The 20,910-nt window shown below is 45.2% G+C and overlaps 1 long non-coding RNA gene across 1 annotated transcript in view; it reads left to right on the top strand.

Annotated features, from left to right (window-relative positions):
* The window catches only part of LOC147359664 (uncharacterized), a 68,564-nt gene continuing 47,654 nt past the window's right edge, over positions 1-20,910 (top strand). The window contains exon 1 of the long non-coding RNA XR_015141130.1: positions 1-20,910. This exon is cut by the window's right edge and continues 10,477 nt beyond it. This is a non-coding gene — a long non-coding RNA (uncharacterized LOC147359664).

Here is a 20,910-nt window from a genome sequence, read left to right on the forward strand (position 1 = left end):
CCCCCCCCCCCCACACACACACAGTGGAAGCTGAAGTCCTATCCACTGGACTACCAGTGAATTCCCCTTTAAAAAAAAAATGAGGCCACTGAAGGTCCCTTTGTGGCCCTCCCTCCATCACATGCCTCTCCTTCCTGCTCAGAGGTGCCCCTATTCTAAGGCTGGTGTTAAGTCTTCCATATCTTCCTCCTTTTACCACCACCAGTTTTCTTCTATTCATCTAAGTCTTCGGCATTTTTAAGAGCCAGGCCAAACCCCTTACTTCTCCAGTTCATGGTAACCTTTCTTGCAGAGCACTGTTGCATGCAGTTTTGGAGGGTTTTTGAGGATTCCTCTTTTTCCTCGCCCATCACACATGTGCTGGGCAGGTCCTTGTTGGAGGCAGCGCTCTTCTACTTGCTGGAGTTACAGAAATGAGTTACACACGGCCTCTGCCTCTGAGAGCTCAGAGAACATGTCGTGTAGCTTCGTATCATCTGTTGGTGAGAAAGCAAGCCTGCTGGCAGAGGGGCCCACCTTCAGAAGTCTGCCACAGCTCTCACGCAGGAATCAGACCTCAAATAAGTGCTCGAGGCCTTGAAACCAGAAGACTGGAAGCAGTAGGGTAGGAAGGAAGGTAGGAGTTCCTGTGACATGTCAGGCCGTATGTGGGGAAGTCTAAACATATCATCTCATTTAATGTTCCACGAACCAGGGAAATGCATTACTCTTTTCCTTTATTCCATGTAAAGTCAAGGCTTGGAGAGCCACCAGACCTGATTAGAAGTACAGTTCACATTTGAGTTAGGGTTTTCTAAGGCCAATGTCAGTATTTATCTGGCTCTGTCTTTAGACTATGAATGGCTTGAGACAGAGACTGAACCAAATTCATCTTTTGTTCCCAAGGACCAGAGTGGTCCCTTGGCAGGTACTTGATTCATGAAAATTTATACTGTGATTGATCTATGGGGCACATTGATCTCTAGGTCCTGCCCTCAAGGAGTTTACCATCTAGACAAGAATGCAGGCTTTGGTAACAATGCAGGAAAGCAGGGTACAAGGCCGATCACACAGATAGGATTTCTACTCTCAATGAGAGATGGGATGTATTTTCTTTTTTGGCCTTGCCCTTTAAAAACATCAGACTAAAGCACTTGGAGGACACAGAATTCCCTGGGAACTCCTACACTGCACAGTCAGGCCAGCTCTTTTCCCCCCAGGTCTGACTCACCTGGCCCCATCCCTGGCATCTCCATCTGCCCTTTGCTCTGTCATCCCTCTGACTTTGAGCTCAAACTTGCCACGTGGGTTCTCTGCTTCCTTGTTTTACTTTGGCATCTCTTGCTATCTTGATGAGAATCTTCTGCTCCAACCTGTGATACCTAATCAGCTGAACCAAACCCACCCCTAGTCCTCCTTACTCCTGTTGTTCACTACCTCCAAAGTCAGAAGGATGTGGCTTCAGATGTATGCCATGACCTAATGCCCATTCCAGAACCCATATCTTCTCCAAAACAGAGTCTGGGGCAGGTGATCTTAACATCTGGGTGGCATGAACCACTTGGCAGATTGGTGAAGTCTATGACCCCTCCTTAAAGGAAATGAATTATACTGAGAGATAGTTATCAATCAATGGAGAGTTGATAGATAATAGATACACAGCCAGATGGTAGATAACTGCATTTTTTATCTTTTACTGAGAATAAAATACATATGAAAACAACAGACATCTCTTTTCTCATGTTTCTGTGGGTCTGGAATCTGGGCATGGTTAGCTGAGTCTTCTGGTTCAGGATGTCTCACAAGGCTGCAGTCTAGGAGCTGGGCAGGATGGCAGTCATCTTCAGATCAACTGGGGGTGGATCTGCTTCCAAAGCTCACTCGTGGGTGTAGGCAGGATTTGGTTTCTCATGGGAGGTCAAACTGAAAGCTTTAGTTCCCCAGTGACTGTTGACCTGAGATGGTTCTTCATTCTTTCCTGTAGAGCAGCTCACAACATGGTAGCTGCTTCATGAGAGTGAGTAAGTGAGAGGGACAGGGACTAAGGTGGAAATCAACATCTCTGATAACCTCATCTTATAAGCTGCACCCTCTCACTCTTATCATATTCTGTTCATTAGAAGCAAGTCATTAGGTTCAGCTCACAATCATGGGAGAGGACTATCCAGGGCATGAATAGCTGATAAGTGGGGTTGGGGAGGATCCTAAAGGACCATCCTAGAGCCTGGCTACAAAAACACCTGCATGCCTCCTAATTTGCTTCAGTCATGTGTGACTCTTTGCAACCCTATGAACCATAGACCACCAGGCTCCTCTGTCCATGGTATTCTCCAGGAAAGCATATTGGAGTGGACTGCCATGCCCTCTTCCAGGGAATCTTTCTGACCCAGGGCCCGAACCTGCATCTCTTATGTCTCCTGCATTGGCAAGTGGGTTCTTTACCACTTGTACCACCTGGGAAGCCCAGCTACACAAGCACAATATGCACTTATTTATGAAGGCATTAAATAAGATCTAAGAGATTTAATAGCTCAGCTGACTTTGAAGTAGACTTGAGTACAGGCACACCTCAGAGATCCTGCAGGCTTGGTTCCAGACACCTGCAATAAAACAAATATCACAATAAAGTGAGTCACATAAATGTTTGGTTTCCCCGTGCATATAAAAGCTATGTTTACACCATACTTACTATAGTCTATTAAGTGAACAATAGTATTATGTCTTTTAAAAAAGTGTAGACCATAATTAAAAAATATTGCTTAGGAAATAAAAGCTAACCATCATCTGACAACTCAGGGTTGTCATAAAACTTTAATTTGTAAAAAAGAAAACATGCAGTATCTGTGAAGTGCAATAAAGTGAAGTGCAATGAAATGAGGTCTGCCTGTACCGACAACAACCTGATGTAAGATAGGAGAGTATCTGTAATTTTGTGGATGACAAAAATCACAGATATTATTTATACACCAGGATTTGTTGCCTATATTCACAAATAATGAAAATGCTAAATTTCAGTTACATTTGTGCGTGAAAATAAAGCTGTGTTTTTTTTTCTTGTCCAAACTCAAGAATTATGTCCCCTGATCCTTGTTGAATCCATGGACCCAAATGAGGAACCCCTGCTCAAGAGATGGGAGGCAGACAGAAGTAGCTTGTTGCTTGATCACAGATGATGCAGATCACTCACTCTAAGTAATTCAGCTGGTTTGGAGCTAAAAGTTTTCCCAAGAGGGTTCACAACGTGGCCAGAAATTAGTGGGATCAATGCCATCTAAGTTCTGGTTCTCTGCCTTGAATATTTGTGTATTCAACTTTGGGGTGTGTATCTTAAGGTGATAAGGAATTAAGATTAGATTAAAATTAACCAGATAAAAGGCTGATATAGAATATATTTTACTCAATCTGCAATGCATTTAAGCATCCATTTAATCTTTCATTCCTTCAGCACACATTGTTAAGCATACACTTACTGACCACTATGGTTTTCCAGGCACAGAGATAAATGCTAGGGCCAGTGATATCCAAGTAATGGTTAAAGACATAATCCACAACCTCCAGAGGCTCCTGGTTGCTCATGGTGGTTCTTAAATTCCCCTTTCACCCAGACATATGCATGACCATGACATTAACTGAACAGAGGACTGTTCTCTTTTCCAACCATCCCTGTGTTAGTCCACTTCCACATAAAACTTCTACAATTTCAGAAGACTTGGAGAGGAAGTGTCTACCCTGGCTTACTTCTGTCCATGAAATAATGATTTTTTTTTGCTGGTGAGCCTGGTATCCCCCTTCTTAGAACACAGCCTTGTCTTGGTGAAGGGTCTTGCATAACTCAATGAAGCTATGAGCCATGCCATACAGGACCACCCAAGACCGACTGGTCACAGTGGAGAGTTCTGACAAAACATGGTCCACTGGAGGAAGGAATGGCAAACCATTCCAGTATTTTTGCTGTAAGAATCCCACCCATGAACAGTATGACAAGGCAAAAATATATGACACTAGAAGATGAGCCCCCCAGGTCAGAAGGTGTCCAATATGTTACTGGGGAAGAGCTCATTTCACATACTGGTAAGGCTATGCTCAAAATCCTTCAAGCTAGGCTTCAGCAGTATGTGAACTGAGAAATTCCAGATGTACAAGCTCGGTTTAGAAAAGGCAGAGAAACCAGAGATCAAATTGCCAGCACTTGTTGGATCATAGAGAGAGCAAGAGAATTCCAGAAAAATATCTACTTCTGCTTCATTGACTACACTGAAACCTTTGTGTGGATCACAACAGACTGTGGAAAATTCTTAAAGAGATGGCAATACCAGCACCTTACCTATCTCCTGAGAGACCTGTATGCAGGTCATGAAGCAACAATTAGAATCTTAAATGGAACAACTGACTGGTTCAAAATTAGGAAATGAGTACCACAAGGCTGTATATTGTCACCCTGCTTATTTAACTTATATGCAGAGTATATCATGAGAAATGCCAGGCTGGATGAAGCACAAGCTGGAATTAAGATTGCCATGAGAAATATCAATAACCTCAGATATGAAAATGATACCACTTTAATAATGAAAGCAAAGAGAAACTAAAGAGCTTCTTGATGAAGGTGAAAGAGGAGAGTGAAAAAGCTGGCTTAAAACTCAACATTCAAAAAACTGAGATCACGGCATCCAGTCCCATCACTTCATGGCAAATAGAAGAGGAAACAGAAACAGTGATAGATTTTTTTTTCCCCTTGGGCTCCAAAATCACTGTGGATGGTGACTGCAGCCGTGAAATTAAAAGACACTTGCTCCTTGGAAGGAAAGCTATGACCAACCTAAACAGCATATTAAAAAGCAAAGATGTTGCTTTGCCAACAAAAGTCCGTCTAGTCAAAGCTGTGGTTTTTCCAGTAGTCATGTATGGATGTGAGAGTTGGACCATAAAGAAGGCTGAGCACTGAAGAACTGATGCTTGCAAACTGTTTTGATGGAGAAGACTCTTGAGAGTCCCTTGGACTGTGAGGAGATCAAATCAGTCAATCCTAAAGGAAATCAACCTTGAATGTTCACTGGAAGGACTGATACTGAAACTCCAATACTTTGGCCACCTGATATGAAGAGCAGATTCATTGGGAAAGACCCCGATGCTGGGAAAGATTGAGGGCAGGAGGAGAAGAGGGCATAAGAAGATGAGATGGTTGGATGGCATCACCTACTCAATGGACATGAGTTTGAACAAGCTCTGGGAGATAGTGAAGGACAGGGAGGCCTGGCATGCTGCAGTCCATGGGGTCGAAAAGAATCAGACATGACTGAACAACAACACCCAGAAGGCTGAGATCAGGACCCTAGCTGCCATTAGCCTGCTATTCATTTTCTCTCTATCTTTGGAGTCACATGTGTTCTCTTGGTTCCTGCCTTTGACATAAGGTCAGCCCATGGGAGCAGGCTGTACCCTGAGTCGGGTGAGGGAAGGATGAGAGAGGGAGGGGAGGAGGGAGGAATCCCTGAAGTTCTGTAGCTGCAACTCGGTGAGGCAGTCCATCAGAAGAGGAAGCCATGTTCTCCCATCCATATTTACACCAAAAGGCAAACAGTCTGTTCCTACCTAACTCCCAGGTCTGCGGCTCAGTCAGAGGGGAGAGGGGTGTAATTATCAGCAAATATTTTACATCCTCCCACAGCCATACCCAGGCTGGTGCATAATTCATGCCCTAGCCACAACTCATACTTGTTTCTCTCATGCAAGAATGCTACTCTTAAGGCCACAGTTCATTTCTGTGGGTCTAAGAGAGGATATATGTATATGAATAGCTGATTCACTTTGCTGCACAGCAAATGAACACAACACTGTTAAGCAACTATACTCCAATAAAAAATTAAAAATACAAACAAACCCAAAAACCTTATTGTGAACCAAGCAATGGGCAAGAGGTTGGGGATTGAGGCAAGAATAAATCAGAGGAATTCTTACTCTCATGAAGCTTACATTTTGAAGGATAGAGGTATATAATAAACAAACAAACCAAGGTATGGAGATGAGATGCTGGATGTGTTTTACAAGAAACAGACAGCGGATTGGAGTGAGAACCACCAGGTTACCCATGATGTTTGGCACGGTGGTCAGGGAAAGCCTTGCTCTGTGAAGGAGGCATTGGAATGAGAGCTGCCAGGCAAGAATCTGGGTGGACAGAGGTTGGCTAGAGGAGACTGAAGGCAGAGACACTTGCATGGGCTCTGAGGCTTGGTGTGTCTGAAGCAAGAAGTTTATATACTTTGACTTAATAATGTTCAAAGAAAAATAGCATGTAATATGATGCCTTCAGTATACAAGTGGTATAAACGAATACATTGTCTGCGTGCTAAGTGGCTGCAGTTGTGGTTCCTTTGTGTGTGAGATTCTCCAGACAAAAATACTAGAGTGGGTTGCCATGCCCTCCTCTAGGGCATCTTTCTGACCCAGGGATCGAACCCACATCGCTTATGTCTCCTGCATTGGCAGGTGGGTTCTTTACCACTGGCATCACCTGGAAGCCCCAGTGAATTCGTGCATGCTAAGTCATTTCAGTCGTGTCTGACTCTTTGTGACCCTATATCATGTAGCCCCCAGGCTCCTCCACATTACCAGTAAAATACGGTGCTTTTTTTTTTTCCCTCTGTAGAGGCCTTAGTTGTGCTCACCACACTTTATGAAAATGAATCACTGCTTTTAGACTCATGCTAGAGAATGGAGAATAATTCTAGAGACTTGAATTGCTACCAGCCACAACACCTGTCTTTCTAGAACAAGGCTGGGTAACTCCCATCTTGGCCTTTCATTCTAGACTCTCCAGACACCATCTCCATGTTGATCCCTTTCATGTTTGATGGATATACTTAGACTTTTAAGCAATCTGCTCACGTGGCTATGTGTGTGTTAGTTGCTCAGTCGTGTCCAGCTCTTTGTGACCCCCATGGACCATAGCCTGCCAGGCTCTCCTGTCCATGGAATTCTCCAGGCAGGAATATTGGAGTGGGTTGCCATTTCCTTCTCTGGGGGATCTTCCTGACCCAGGGATCAAACCCAGGTCTCCTGCATTACAAGCAGATTCTTTACCTGTAAAGAATCTGCTATTCCTTCCTATGAACTCATCCAAAGAGATTTCTAGATTTCTGGGAAGCTCTGGCCTTTCTTTTTGTCCTTGCTGAGATCCTTAACCTTTGAGGATCTCTGCCATATTATGAATACTCACTCTTTTTTATTAGCATTCTTTTTTCTGGCTGTTTGTAAGTTTCCGCCCTGGGGGGTCCAGCTGTGTTGGAATTTCCTTCTTTCTCTGCCTGCCTCTCACAGATGCTTCATCAGACCACACTCCATCCAGCTGGCAGAGCTCTCTGCCTCTCTCTTCTCCAGGTTCCCTTTGGCCTCAAATGCTCATTGAAGAGCTCAGAAAGAGGACGTAAAAAAGGGGGCTTCCTGGTGGGCATCCGTGAGTCACTGTGCAGACAGGCTGTGGCAGGTCCTTCCTACCATCTGATGAGTCATGAGAGTGTGGCCAAACAGATGGTCATCAAGACAGATAATGTGTCAGTCTCTCTGTCAACTCTGCTTGGCCCCAGACACCAAAATAGCCTGAATCTGGGATCATTGGAGGCATGTGATCCAACTGTATAAGAAATTTCGGCCAGCAAAGAGGGTGGTACAGCCTTACCTTCTAGAAGGTCAAGCTGGAGGTTAAATATTGTCACAGAGATACTCAAGATAAGTTTGCCATCCTGGCCAGCAACCATCTGAGGGATGTCTTGCTGACTCAAGTCCATCTCTCCACAAACATAAATGTTGTATTTTTCATCTGAATGTGTTCTCATCGTTAAGGTTTCATTTCATTTGTCAGGAAACAACGCAGAGCAAATGAGGGCTCCTTCCTACAAGGCAGAGAACAATGACAGCGTCTCTGCATTAGGCACCTCCTCTCCCAGGCACTTGGCTGCCGCCATGACCTCAGTTACTTTTACACTTTCTAACACAGTATGACTCACCTTGGGACACAAATGGCAAGATTGAGGCTCAGAGAGTTTCAACAATCTCCCCAGGTTCTCATAGGTAGGAATGGTAAAGCCTATTTTTTGAGAATTATTACAGTTTTTTTTTTTTTTTTTTAAATAAAGGATACAAACCAGGACTAGCCAAATGAAGATATGCATAGAACAAGGTCTGGCAGGGTCCTGAATACAGAGTTGCTATGCCCTCTCCTTACAGAATCAGGATGCATCACTCTCCCCACATATCATCAACTAGGAAGCTCCTCCAAACTTTGATGTTCAGAGCTTTTTTTTGTTTTATCTGTACCTGGAGAAAACCATAATTCCAAGGACACACACACCATGATGTTCATTGCAGCACTGTTTACAATAGCCAGAACACGGAAGCAACCTAAATATCCATCAACAGAGGACTGGATAAAGAAGATATGGTACACATATACACTGGGTAAAGCTGATTTTAGAATAAGGTCACCATACAATTTATCAACCAAGCCAGAGCACTTTTGAGGGTGAAAGGGGGCACTCTTAGGGATTTCATCAGGCAACAGATGTAAAATTGGAATGTTTCAGCAGGTCAGAATACAAGGATGCTTTTGTTTCGAACCAATCTTTTCAGCTCCAAAACCCAGGTTTTCCCACTCATCATATGGAGTCCTGGGAACAGGAGAAATTTGAACTCAGCTCCCACTTTCTTTTGTAACATTTTTGCCTGCTGATTTATTCCTATCTCAGGATACTGCTGTGTTTTAAAAAGTCCTGTGGGTGATTGTGCTGTGCTACTGGGTATGGGAACTTCAGCGTCTAATGCTGTGGTGTCTGAGGACAGGAAGTCACTCTCATTCATTGTATCTTAGCAGCTGACATAGAAGCATTCAGTATCTGCTTGATGCTGCTACTACTTCTGCTGCTATGTCGCTTCAGTCGTGTCCGACTCTGTGCGACCCCATAGACGGCAGCCCACCAGGCTCCCCTGTCCCTGAAATTCTCCAGGCAAGAACACTGGAGTGGGTTGCCATTTCCTTCTCCAATGCATGCAAGTGAAAAGTGAAAGTGAGGTTGCTCAGTCATGTCTGACTCTTAATGACCCCATGGACTGCAGCCTACCAGGCTCCTCCAACAATGGGATTTTCCAGGCGAGACTACTGGAGTGGGGTGCCATTGCCTTCTCCAGTATCTGCTTAATAGATACTTATTCAATGGATGAATGAAATTATATACAGAGGCAATCAGGTATGAGTGGCATACCTGGAGGTATAAAATTTGGGGGGTATAAATTACTGGGAGATGTCCAGCATGCAAAGAAAAACAAGACAGAGATAAACAGGCTAAGTTTCAGTTTCATCCTTAAAGCAGAGCCACCAAAGGCTCTGAGTAGGAAAGCCACTCGGTTTGGTTTGCATTTTGGAAACAACACTCCCCATGGTCATGATCCAGGTGAAGCCCGCAAGCAACTGGACACTGGAGGCATTTAAAACATGTTTTCAAAAGGGCTACTGAGTGCCCAGCATAATATAACCTTTTACATATTTGAGAAATCTCCAAGCTGGGGCAAGCACCAGCCAGGATCAGCATCAGCCTCTGGACACATCCTCTGAGCAGTGATGGGTCGCCCTGGTGGGACACCCCAGAGCCACTTTTTCAGGGGAATCGGTACCCACTGGTTGTTCACCGGCTTCTCCCCCTGTATCAGCAGTTCTGACCTGTGGGAGCCTGGGTGGGAGGGAGGCACCCGCCCAGATTCAGGAAGCTGAGGAGTGGATTCTTCGGCCAGGGCAGATCCCTTCAAGAATTTTCCTCCTTTTGCTCTCCATAAACTCCGTGCCATTGGAGGGCCTGGGCTCAGGCTTGCGGCTGGGGACTGGGTATGTGAGGGGCTTTTAGGCATGGCAGTTCTCTCCACCCTCCACCCTGAGTGGGGCTGCGGTTACTACTGCTTTTCCAGGGCAGCCCAGGGACTCTTGCTGTTTGCAGCCCTCTGCCCTCAGGCTACCCGCAAAGCTTTACCCTGTCTGGCCAGCAGGCCACCAGGCAGCATAGATGAAAGATACTGTTCACACTTACGGTGACTGGAATGCTCTGTCTGTAAACTGGGCGATGTAGAGACCAGCTCATAAGCACCTCAGTCTGTTGGTGGATGGTGGGTCCCTGGTGTCAACCCTTTCATTGGCTTCCCTCCAGGCACAGGCTTCTTCTGACACAGTCCCAGGACAGCCTGGCTGGGAGTGTCCAGGCCCAGTGCTCAAGGATGCCTGAACACAGGTTCTTCCCTTTCTGGCCAAAGCCTACATCCTGCACCCACCCTCATCCTATCCTCTCTTCTAGAACCATCCACCACCTGGGAACCTCCTAGTACTACCCCAGCCCTCACCTCATTCCTCTGACTAAATTCTGAGTCGTGCACAGCTTGTACCCTTCTACTTTCATCCCTCAATCATTCATGCACTATTTGTCAAGACTTGCCCTAAACCTTCGTAAGAATTTGATCATGTAAATCTCAAGATCTATCAGAACTTAGTGGCTGACTTGGATTTGTATCTCTGGGGCCAGAGGGAGTCACACGCACTCCTGGCTGCAAGGAGAGCTAGGAGGAGCTCTGAGATTTGGCTTCCCAGTTTCCATATGGGAGGTGGCAATGAGGTGGGAGGGGAAGAAGGTGGGGAAGGCTTTAAAGAAGTCGATCAGCTCTGTTTGCTCCACTGTTAGCCCCGTCATCCCCATTTGGCAGATTCAAAAACTGAGTTGCATGGAAGAGAAGTAACTTTCTCCAGATCATCCAGCTAAAGAGTGATGGAGACATGATTAGAATTCCAGCCTGACAGCTCCTGAGTCTGCTCTTGTATCCACCCGTCTTCTGTGGGGTCCTCATAGTGATGGAGAAGTAGGGGCATTCATGATAGGAGGTGCAATGGTTCCAGTAGAGGCCTGTTGTCTTGGGGAGGGAGTGGAGTCAAGGACAACTCTGGAATTTCTGCCTGAAATGGGGCATGTTGGAAATGTAAATGATACTGTCAAATTTTTGAAGGACTTCCATGGACCACTCTCTTCAATGTCTTGGTTGTAATTCTGATAACAAGTGGGCATACCTGCCTTTGCAAGATGAAAAAAATCGCAGCTCACTGAGATTATGTGACTTGTCCAAAGTCACGTGGATGGTAAATAAAGGTGACAGCTGGATGTGACCTGGGTCTGCGTGGCCTCAAAGTCAAGTTGATGACCACGTTTCTCCATGCTGCCTTCTTACGAGGAAAAACGGGAATGCGAGGCCCTGGCTGGCTTCTGTGAATCGCGAGTTGTTGGGATTCCTGTCCTTCTTCGACCCAGATTTGTAAACAGAGGCTTTGCAAGCCAAGATACACATGGGCAGACGCAAAGGAGCAGTGCCAGCAGGAGAGAGTCGCATGAGTCCCCGTGGTGTGAAGCCTGTGTCCACATGGACCCCTGCTGTCTCCAGGGCCAAGCTGCCCGGGGCCTGGCGGTCTGCAGATGGCCACAGAGTGGCTGTGGGCTTGTCTGGCAGCAGCCTGGGCGGTCCGGTGGGAGGAGATGCTGACGGGGCCGCGTGGCTCGCTGACAAGCTTCCTCTGCTTCCAGGCTCCTTGCTGAGTCCATTTAAAGGGAAGAAGGAAAATAATAAAAGACAGTTGTCACAGGAACCAGAAAGTCCCACTCAAACAGCGGCTGTCACTTACTTATTTATGCCAAACTATTGGTGTAGCCCCTGCCATGTGACAGAGTCTGTGCTAAGTACTGCAGACACAGCAGGAGTTCAAACAGAATCCTTGCTCTCAGGGAGCTTGCGGTTTATTGGATGGAGACAGACGATTGGAAAGGTGCAAATGAATGTATAACGTGTGCTGTAACAGAAGCAGTGGGACGTTCCTGGAGGTCCAGTGATTAAGACTCCATGCTTCCCATGCAGGAGGCATGGGTTCAATCCCTGGTTGGGGAACTAAGATCCCACATGCCACGCAGTGCTGCCAAAAAGCATAAGGCAGTAACCCAGGATGAAGGGAGGACTAGAGAGACTGGACATGCTCCTTATAGCAGGGAGCATCAGGGAAACCACTTCGAAGAAGCACCATTTAGGCAGAGACCCGGACAAAGCAAAAGAGTGGGTTGGGCAGATAGTTAGGGCCAGATTGGTCTCTGGCAAAGGGAGCAGCGAGTTCTTGAGAAAGGAGGGGGACCTGGGCTTTCTGGGGGTGAGCAGAGAGCATGAGGACGGAGGACTATCTGGAGGGGATGGAAACAGGTGAAGGAGCAGGTGTGGAGGGCAGGAAAGAGGAGACCTACGGCTCACAGAAAGGCTTCACATTTGGAAGAGAAATAAGATTTTTTTTCTGGGTGGTATCAGAAATTGGGATGAAAGACCAGCTGGTGAAAATCACTGGAGGCTGATTTCAGCTCCATGAAATGCTGCTGCTGCTGCTGCTAAGTCACTTCAAAGGTTAGATGATGCCCAAATTGCCAACTCTGGATATAAGGGACAAATATGAATTCACCCATCTATATAGTTATTGAGAACCTACTATGTGCCCGGCAAACATGTGTGTGCAATTCAGTGTTTTGTTTGAATCATTATCTAAATGAAATTCATCCACGGCAGTTGGTTGATGTGTCTCTTTGGTGGTTGTTTATTTGTTAAGTCGTGTCAAACTCTTTGTGACCTGAGGGGCTGCAATGAGCCAGGCCTCCCTGTCCTTCACCATCTCCCAGAATTGGCTCAAACTCGTGTCCATTGAGGCAGTGATCTCTTGGGTTTCTTTCAATCATAGATTCCCCTCTCCTGTGTTAGTTAGCCAGGGCTGCCATAACAAAGTACATTGGTTGGTGGGTTAGGGGAGGGGGCTTAAACAGCAGAAGGTTCTTCTCTCACAGTTCTGGAGACCAGAAGCCCAAGAGGAAGGTGTTGGGAGCTTGGTTTCTTGTGAGGCCTCTTGCCTTGTCTTGTAGATGGCAGCTTCTCCCATCCTCACCTCGTCTTCCCTTTGTACCTGTGCGTCCTCCTGTTTCCTAAGCCATGGTGGGTTAGGGCCCACCTTAATGACCTCATTTTAACTCTTTAAAAATTCTATTTCCTTCCTTCTTTTCAAGCTTTACTTATTTAAATTTTTGGCCATACTCTGTGGCACGTGGGATCTTAGTTTCCCCACCAGGGTTTGAACCCGCACCCTCTGCATTGGAAGATGGAGTCTTAACCACTGGACCACTGGGGAAATCCACCTCATTTTATTTTAATTACTTTTTTGAACACTCTACTTCCAGTGGTAGTAATAATCAGAGGTACTTGGAGTTGGGACTTCAACATATGATTTTATAGGGGACACAGTTCAGCTCACAGCCTCTCCCTCCCCTCACATGTCATCTGTTGAAGAAACGAGTTGTTGGTTCTATCTGTGATTTTCAGGTTGCGTCCTGTGGTTTATGCCATTTTCTGTAAATGGTACTTAGGCACCTGACTGGATTCAGGTTTGATTTTCAGGCAAGAATCCTACGTTAGTGGTGGCGTGTACTTCCAACAGGAGTCGGATGATGCCTGGTTATCTCTCTTTCTGACATGTACCATATGGTTTCCACAAGAAATTTAGATAAGTAAGAACCATGAGGTTTCTTGATTATTTTCCTAAGTGCTGTTCATATGAATGGCCTTGAGACACTGAAAAATGCTGAGGTGCTTTTGAATCAAACCAAGATTCAATTATACCCAACATCATTTTAGCAGTGAGTATTTTATGGGGCTTTTCTTTTGCAGATATCATTAAATTTGCATATGAGATGAAACTGCAGTCTGGACCAGAATGTCCTGCTGATCTATACTGTAATGGGACAGAGATTTCATGGAATTTCTGCATGAGGGGAAATCTACAGCTACATAAGGGGAAAACCTTCCAAGTTACTCAGATCTGGGTCTGAATCCTGGTGCATTCTAGGGGACTGAATTGGTTATTTGTTGCTATGGAACAGATCACCCAATACTCAGTGATTTCACATCACAACTACTTTTCTTACTCAGATATCTGGGGGGTTGACAAATTTAGTCTAAACTTGTCTGAGGGAAAGGGGTAGGGAAGTACACTCCATCTCTAGGGAGAAGAACTACAAAGATATCTGAAAAGGGGTTTGGATAAGGGCAAAAAAAAAAAAGCCTTAGAGAATTGGGACCAATAATTCAATCAGTAACTTGGATTAAATGAAATAACATATGCGAAGTGCTCAGGGATTTCTGGGCTTATGTTCTGTGTCTTGTGAATGCTGGCTATTGCTACTATTACTAATCATTAATCTTTATTTTGCAACAAATCATGGCTGGAAAGTGAATGCCATGGGCCTTTCTTTAAGCAGGCTCTTACAGACATCCTCAATGCTGGGTGGCACTTAACTTCAGTACCATGACAACAGGTGTAGGGATCATCTGTGTTAGGGGCCTGCTGGTTGACAGAACAGCTTCTCCATGCTGGGCAGCTGTTTATTCGGAGGAGGTCCTGGGACTGACTTGTCTCTTTGCCATCAGGTGCTGTTCAAAACCAGGGAAATCATGAGAGCTCACATTCAGTGGAGAAGGAGAACACAAGCTCTTGTTTGAAAGAAGAAATGAATTGCTTGATTGGAGCTCAAACACCTGGACATTCTTGAGAGTATGTTTTTGGCACGTGTTAGGGGGAAGAGGCAAATGAAGAGAAAGCAAATTGGTCTTAGAGATGTATTTTAAAAAGCAGCGGTTTACTTGCTGTGTCTATCCTGGGCTCAGCACAGCTTTCACTGGAACTCCCTCACTAGCGGTTCCCACATGCTCTCTTCTCTGCAGACCATTTGCACCAGAATCCCCTCGGGCATTAGTAATTCATCCACATTCTGATTTGGGAGGCTGAGGGTGTGACACTCGGATTTTACAAAGCTTTCTGGTGTATGTGATAAGCAGTTGGATAAAGGGGGGCATTGGTCTCCCTGTTTGGGCGTTCATAACTGGTTGCACTATTGCACAGAAACTAGATTCCTGCTCACAGCTGATCAGAACCAGAGAGCTCTGGAGTCTGTGCTCTTAAGGAACAAAGATGTGTCTTATTTATCCTTGGATCCTGGAGCAAGGTGCCCTGGAGGGCTGTGATGTTGCGTCCAGAATTTATGGGGCCTTCATTGTGCGGGACAGGAGACAGAGGCCCGCAAGGGCTAAGTGACTCACTTTGGGGTGTTCTGCCAAGGCATTCCCCACTTGGTCTCCCCTGCCCCTGGGGTCCGGCCCTTCCAAACTTCTTCTTGGGGAGGGATCTCCCCAGGTGTAAAACACCTCTGACATGTTAAGCCTTGTGCCAAATGATTCAGACATGTTATTTCACTTTCTTCTTTCATTAACAAATACCACTTAGTAAATTAGCACTACTGGCTCCACTTGATAGATGAGAAAAATGTACTGAAAGTCACACTGCTACTGGGGAGGAAGTGGGAATCCAACTGAGGTTTGCTGGGTGGATGCAGTGATTGAAAAGAAGCAGGAGGAGCCTTCCTGGGGTTGTGATGATGTTCTGGTTCTTGACCTGAATGCAGGTCACTTGTGAAAGGAGGTTCATGCTGTGAACTGTATGGTTAAGCTTTGTATAAACCCTTTCATGTCCTTTCTCTTCAATGACAAGACAGAAAAGCCAATCCTGGTGTGTCTCTTTTGCAAACTCCTTTTCTGTTATCCTTGCTGCCTCCCACTGTGAAAGCTTGGCTCTTGCCCCATCAACTCATGACAGCCTTTCCTTGTGAAGACACTCACTGTGGAAAAGGAGGGACTGAGCTAGAAACCAGGTCTTTTTTTTTTTTTTTTCTTGAGCAGTATTCTACATCAGCCATCTCTGGGGAGGTCCCAGCAGATGTCTGAATGTGACTTTTCCTGGGATTACTGAATCATAGGGCAGGTGTGTTTCAGACCTCATTTTATGCAAGATTGAGGAGCTTTCATTATTACTGACATCTACATCTCTGTTTTCTTTCTTCCTTTCTTTTTTCTTTTAAAGAAAACTCAACTTTATCCATGTATAATTGACATACGCAAAGTGTATAGTCTGTTTTGAAACATGTATTTACACCCATATAAACATCTCTACAATCAAGATAATGCTGATAATGAGCATATCAATTACCCTATGGTTTTCCTGTGTCCCCTGATAATCCCTTGCTCCAGCCCCTCTCTGCCTGCCCACTCCACCCTCATCTATCTCTAAGGGAACCAAAGACTTACTTTCTGTTGCTGTTAGTTTTCATCTGTTAGAATTTCACATAAATGGAGTTAATCATTACACTCTTCTGTGCATGTGGCTTTCGACCAGCACAATTATATTGATGCATATATCAATCATTCATTGTATATATCAATCACTTGTTCTTTTTACTGCCATGTGGTATCCACTGTAGGGGAGGATGTATGTCGATGGACACATGGGCTGTTGCCCGTGTTTGGGTCTCTTAGACAAAGCTGCCATAAACATTCTTGTACAAGTCTTTGTTGGACATGTGCTTTCATTTCTCTTGTGAAAATACCCAGGGATAGAATGGCTGGGTCACATGACAGGTGTATGTATAACGTTTTAAAGAGCTGCTAAATACTTTGCTTTTCAAAGTGTTTGTACTATTTACTTTTCCATCAGTATGGAGGAGAGTTCCAAGTACCTCTGCATCCTTCCCGCTACTTGCTATGGTCAATCTTTTTCGTTTTAACCATTCAGTTATGTGTATAGACTTCTTTTTTTATTGGCATGTAATTGCTTTACAATATTGCTAGTTTCTACGGTACAGCAATGTGAACCAATTCCAAGTATACATATATCCTTTCCCTCTTGAGTCTCCCTCTCAGCCCCACACACATCCTACCCCACTAGGTCATCCCAGAGCACAGAGCTGAGCTCCCTGTGCTATACAGCAGCTTCCCACTAGCCATCTGCCTTACACGCGGCAGTGTGTATCTGTCAACCCTACTCTGAATTCACCCCACCCGCTCCTACCCTCGTGTGTCTTGAGGCTGTCTTTTTGTGCAGCTCTCTCCTGTCTTGTTCTGCATTCTAAGAGCTCTAGCCATGCTGTTCTGTGGAACTTCTAGCTTCATCTCAGCTCATTGTGTGTGCTGGGCTCTGACAGAATTCCTCTTCCCTGTGCTGAGGTCTGGAAATGGTCTCAAGGCAGAAAGGTAGGGCAATTACAGGGCTCATTTGAGCTAGAAACCAGATTTTTTGCCTCTTTGCCCCAAATTCTTTATTTCCATGCCATCTTTCAGGTATCATGCCCATTTTCTGATGCCCTTTGTTTTGAAAATCATTGTTTCATTGTCTGCCTTTTGCTTATTTCAGTTGTAAAAGCTAATCCTATCACTGTTACTTCTGTTTGTCTGGAAGTAGAAACCTCTTTTCTAGGGCCTTAAATTCTCTCTGGCTCTCTAAAGAAGTGACTCCAGTTTCTCTTTCACATAGAAGTATCAGTGACTCAAAGTTGCTTAAAGTATTACTGTTTCAGGGCACTTTTTACGTAAGGGAGAGTTCAAATATTACATCAAGTGATGATACTCTAAGGATGAAATTTAGGCATCTGTCTATGGGTATGAGATAATTATATTCTCTCAAGAATACACCCCAAACATGGTTATGAACAAAACAATACCAGTGAAGAATAAACAAAAGTCAAGAAGCAGCTCATGAATTTAATAAAGTCAATTGACATTGATGACTCAATAAAACTTTATTGGATACCACTTTTTGCCAGGTGCTTTAACAGGCAGTCAGGATCTTAATATGCCTGTCCTGAGTTTATACACTACTGGGTAAAGACATTCATGGACAACTAATTATAATCATTTTAAGAAGTATAGGATTTGAGTAAGTGTCAGGCTGGTTCCCAGGACTGACAGCTGGGAAATCTGCCCCATGGAGTCATTCAGAGACTCTGAGTCAACATCCATCTACATACCATCTCCATCTCATGGCTTCCAAGATCACACTGATCACTATCCCAGTCACCTGGAAGTGAAAGGCGTGTGGAGGAGAGCATCCAAGGAAGGTTCTTAGGGGCCAGACCAGGAAGTGGTGTGAATCACATGTTCTCAGTTTCTATTGGCTACAGCCTGATTACATGACCAAATCCAACCACAAGGAAGATTGGGATTTGTAGTCCTATGAGCCCAGGAAGAAGAGGTAACAGGTTTTGGTAAACTGCTATGAGAGTCTGTCATAGTAAGCATTTCTCTAAAATAAGTTTATAAAATATATACATTTTTTGCTCTTGGAAACAACGCTCTTATTTAAAGATACTTGGTGCAGTGACTCTTCCTCAGCATTTGCTAAGGGACTGAGGCTGTCACATGCATTTGAAATTAACTTATGGCCTTTCTGCTGGAGAAGGCAATGGCAACCCACTCCAGTACTCTTGCCTGGCAAATCCCATGGATGAAGGAGCCTGGTAGGCTGCAGTCCATGGGGTCGCTAAGAGTCGGACATGACTGAGCAACTTCACTTCCACTTTTCACTTTCATGCATTGGAGAAGGAAATGGCAACCCACTCTGGTGTTCTTGCCTGGAGAATCCCAGGGACGGGGGAGCCTGGTGGGCTGCCGACTGTGGGTTCGCACAGAGTTGAACACGACTGAAGCGACTTAGCAGCAGCAGCAGTATGGCCTTTCTGCAATAAAAGGCAGGTGGAAAGGAACAAGTGGAGTAAGGAGTGGTGTCCAGCTGGGCTGCAGAGGTATGCACCCGGATACATCTGCTTCTTATCTTTTATAACTATCTGTAGTTAGCAGCCTGTAACAAAGAAACAAAAGGCCTTCCTAGTGAGGTGACCCCAAAGCCACATCAGGGAAAAGAAGTGATAAAGGCAGCCCCAGAGAGATAGCTGTCCCACAATAAGCTGCAGCCTTCAGTGTGATGTGGGAACAATGTCCATTTAGTTACTCTGAACCCTGACTTTAGGTCCCCATCGGGTCTTATCTAACTGGCCATGTTACAGAATGATTTTACTTCAGACAGTCCCAGGTTTGAATCCCCACTCCTCAATTGCTAAACTTGTGATATTAGGTGAATTACTTAACCTCCCTTGAGATCCTTATCTGTAAAGCAGGGCTAACAAAATACCTGCTCATCACATTGTAGCTACAATTAAATAAGTTCAGACTTATAAAGTGGGTATATAAGCGATCTGGTATATACTTCTCAGATGGCTCAGTGGTAAAGAATCCGCCTATCCTTGAAGGAGAGGCAGGAGATGTGGGTTTGATCCCTAGGTTGAGAAGATCTCTGGGATCCCCACTGGAAACCCGCTCCAGTATTCTTGCCTGGAGAATCCCTTGGACAGAGGACCTTGGAACTTGGTGGGCTACAGTCCACGGGGTCACAAAGAGTCAGACATGACAGAGTGACTGAGCACAGGTGCACGCGTGCTTATAAAACACTTGGTATAGCACCTGGCACAATGAAAGAGCTCAGAGTCAGTCTCTGATTATCTGTTTTATATATAGTAGTGTGTATACGTTAATCCCAAACTCCAGATTTACCTCCCACCCCCACCCTGTGGGGATATAGGTCAAAGGTTGAGAGGCAGAGAGGAGGTCAGGAGCATTTCCAATGGCAGTCATTGCAATAGTAGAGACTGGAAGCTGGATGGGGGTCCTTGTATCAGTGACTTGTAGGAAAGCTTTGTTGCAAATAATATGCATCTTAAAAAGTGGTTTGAAATAACACTGGAGATGGAAGTGGGAAACCAAGATGTAGTCCCTGTGGGTCCTAGGCTTGTCAGATAGTCCTGTCACTGTTCCTTTCCCATCTGGGGCTGCTGTTAATTAAGGCTTCCTCTTTGACCTGGAAGTTGCCATGCTGATTCACACCCCAGTCACAGGCAGTCTGGATTCCCCTCCGCAGGACTATTCTGGAAACCCTACTCCCCCAAGTCAGACACTTCAGCTGTCATTAGATGCTTATTAAGGCGAGTGAGTCAGGGTGGTGGCTTAAGACACAATTTCCACTCTATTCCACATCCCTTTCCTCTCCTCTCCATGCCATGCTATTTCGAGCATACAAACTCACAAGGCTTTGTGGGGAGTGGAAGGGACATGGGTTCCGAGCTTCTAGACCTCCCAGAAAAATCTCTTTTTGCAGTTCACTTCCTTGAACAGAAAGCTAATCCGCTCTGAGCTTCAGTGTCCTCAACTCAGTGCAGGGGTGTTAAAAGGATTGCATGGGTTTAAGCATAAAGGGCTCTGCATAGGATTTGGGGTAGGGTAGGTCTGCAGGAAGTGCCATGGGTGCCTGTGGTCTGATATGCATGTCCCCTGATTTGCTCCACTTCAGGATGTAGTCCACAGGGCCATTTTGATGTGGGTCTCGAGAAGGATCCTGGGAAACCATCCCCTCCTTCCTTCCCCCATAGCTGTTTGTGGATCATCCTTGCAAAATTCCTTTCTGTGGTTCTCTGGGGGTGGGAGCGACACAGCTCAATTGCTCCCCAAACAGGAACCTTTCACAGCTTCCTGGTCAGCTGCCAGACCCCAGGGCTGGCAGGGCCACGTGAGTTGGTTTCTGCTTTGTGGATTTCACCCAGCTGTCCAGACACAGAACCTCAGGTCTTTCTTCATATCAACTCTTTGGTGACATAAACAGGCACCAGAGCAGGCACCCTTTACCTAGATGCCCCTCCTCAAAAATGGTGGGGCTCTCCGTGGAATTTGCTCTTGTTTCTGACTTCTAGATGGGCTTTCAGACTCTGCTGAAGGGCTTATCCATCCAGCAGTCCCTAACTCTTTCTTTTTGTTTTTTTGGACCACAAAATTCATATACCAGAAAATTCTTTAGGACAAGTGACTCAGTTTTTTGAACAAATAGATTGCAAGGGGGAAAAAATAAATGAAGAAAAGACTTGTGAATTTGTACATTAAAAGATACTTTAGAGATACCTTAATTAGTGACCT

This window comes from Bos grunniens, chromosome 14 (genome assembly GCF_055505025.1).
Source record: "Bos grunniens cultivar Pamir isolate PY7600 chromosome 14, Bosgru_T2T1.0, whole genome shotgun sequence".
Taxonomy (NCBI): Eukaryota; Metazoa; Chordata; class Mammalia; order Artiodactyla; family Bovidae; genus Bos; species Bos grunniens.